This window comes from Hordeum vulgare, chromosome 5H, assembly GCF_904849725.1.
Source record: "Hordeum vulgare subsp. vulgare chromosome 5H, MorexV3_pseudomolecules_assembly, whole genome shotgun sequence".
Lineage (NCBI taxonomy): Eukaryota > Viridiplantae > Streptophyta > Magnoliopsida > Poales > Poaceae > Hordeum > Hordeum vulgare.
Window position 1 is genome coordinate 414568142 of NC_058522.1, and position 2933 is coordinate 414571074.

Genomic DNA, 2933 nt, shown 5'->3' on the forward strand with positions numbered 1-2933 from the left:
TACTTCCGATCTACAATATGTCAACCACATATACTTATCAGAAATTCTATAGTGTTCCCACTCACTTCTTTGGAAATACAAGTTTCTCACAAACCTTGTACAAACCCCAAAGCTATGATCATCTCATCAAAGTGTATATTCCAACTCCGAGATGCTTGCACGAGTCCATTGAAGGATCGCTGGAGCTTGCATACTTGTTAGTATCCTTGGGATCGACAAAACCTTCTAGTTGTATCACATACAACCTTTCCTCAAGGAAACCGTCGAGGAAACAATGTTTTGACATCTTATGTGCAATATTTTCATAAATAATGCATCAATTGCTAACATAATTCCAACAGACTTTAACATCGCTATGAGTGAGAAAGTCTCATCATAGTCAACTCTTTGAACTTTGTCGGAAACATCTTTGCTACAAGTCGAGCTTTTCTTAATGCTGACTTTTCACCATCATTGTCTGTCTTTATTTTAAAGATCCATCTTTACTTAATAGTCCTACGACCATCAAGTAGTTCTTCCAAAGTCTACACTTTGTCTTCATACATGGATCCTCTCTCGGATTTCATGGCCTCCAGCCATTTGTCGGAATCCGGGCCCACCAACGCTTCTCCATAGCTCGTAAGTTCATTGTTGTTCAACAACATGACCTCCAAGATAGGGTTACCCATACCACTCTGTAGTAGTACGCGACCTTGTTGACCTACGAGGTTTGTAGTAACTTGATCCGAAGCTCAATGATCACCATCATCAGTCCCCTTCAATTGGTGTAGGCGCCACAGGAACAACTTCCTGCACCCTGCTACACACTGGTTGAAGTGACGGTTCAATAACCTCATCAAGTTACACCACCCTCCCACTCAATTCTTTCGAGAGAAACCTTTCCTCGAGAAAGGACCCATTTCTAGAAACAAACACTTTGCTTACGGATCAGAGATTGGAGATGTATCCAACTGTTTTGGGTATCCTATGAAGATGCATTTATTTGCTTTGGGTTCGAGCTTATCAGAGTGAAACTTTTCACATAAGCGTGGCAGCCTCAAACTTTTAAGAAACGACAGCTCAGGTTTCTCCAAACCATATTCTATACTGTGTCATCTCAACGGAAATACACAGTGCCCTATTTAAAGTGAATGCGGTTGTCTCTAATGCATAACCCATAAACGATAGTGGTAATTCGATAAGAGGCATCATAGTATGCACCATATGAAATAGGGCGCGGCTATGACGTTCGGACACACCATCACACTATGGTGTTCTAGGTGGCATGAACTGCGAAACAATTTCCACATTGTCTTAACTGTGTACCAAAAACTCGCAACTTAGATATTCATCTCTATGATCATATCATTGACAGTTTATCCTCTTGCCACGACGATCTTCACTCTGACATAGCTTTGAACTTTTCAATATTTCAGACTTGTGATTTATCAAGTAAATACTCCTGTATCTACGCAAATCGTCAGTGAAGTAAGAACATAACGATATCCACTACGCGCCTCACCACTCATCGGACTGCACACATCAAAAATGTATTACTTCCAACAAGTTAATTTCTTGTTCCATGTGGTATGATTTTGCGTGTCTGAAGTGATTCAAAATCAAGTGAATCCAAATGATCCATCCGCATGGAGTTTCTTCATGCGTTTATACCAACAGGTATGGTCTGCATGTCTCAAACGTTTAAAAAATGAGTGAGTACAAAGATCCATCAGCATGGAGCTTCTTCATGCATTTTACACCAACATGACTCAAGTGGCAGTGCCACATGTAAGTGGTACTATTATTATTACTTTGTATCTTTTGTCACCAATATTATGAACATGTGTCACACTACGATCGAGATTCAATAAACTATTGAAGGTAATTATTCAAGCAAATAGAATAACTATTATTCTCTTTAAATGAATAATCGTATTGCAATAAACACGATCCAATCATGTTCATGCTCAACGCAAACACCAAATAACAATTATTTAGTTTTAACACCAATCCCGATAGTAGAGGGAGCGTGTGATGTTTGATCACATCAACCTTGGAAACACTTCCAACACTTATCGTCACCTCGTCTTTAGCTAGTCTCCGTTTATTTCGTAGCTTTCATTTCGAGTTTACTAATCACTTAGGAGCCGAACAGGTATCCAATACCCTTGTGCTACTAGGAGTACTAGTAAAGTACACATCAATATCAGGTATATCAAATATACTTTTGTCGACTTTGTGAGCCTTCTTATCTACCAAGTATCTTGGGTAGCTCCGCCCCAGTGACCGTTCCCCTCATAACAGAAGCACTTAGTCTCGGGTTTGGGTTCAATCTTGGGTTTCTTCATTAGAGCAGCAACTGGTTTTCTATTTCATGAAGTATCCCTTCTAGCCCTTGCCCTTCTTGAAACTAGTGGTTTTACTAACCATCAACAATTGATGCTCCTTCTTGATTTCTACTTTCGCAGTGTCAAACATTGCGAATCGCTCAAGGATACATATCTATCCTTGATATGTTTATAGTTCATCACGAAGCTCTAGCAGCTTGGTGGCAGTGACTTTGGAGAACCATCACTATCTCATCTGGAAGATTAACTCCCACTTGATTCAAGCGATTGTTGTACTCAGACAATCTGAGCACATGCTCAATGATTGAGCTTTTCTCCTTTCCTTTGTAGACAAAGAATCTTGTTGGAGGTCTCATACCTCTCAACAAGGGCACGAGCATGAAATCCCAATTTCATCTCTTAGAACATCTCTTATATTTCGCGACGTTTTCAAAAACGTCTTCGGCGCCTTGCTTCTAAGCCTTTAAGTATTACACACTGAATTATCACGTAGTCATCAAAAACATGTATGTCAGATGTTCGTAACATCCACAAATGACGCTCGAGGTGCAGCACACCGAGTTGTGCATTAAGGACATAAGCCTTCTACGCAACAATGAGGACAAT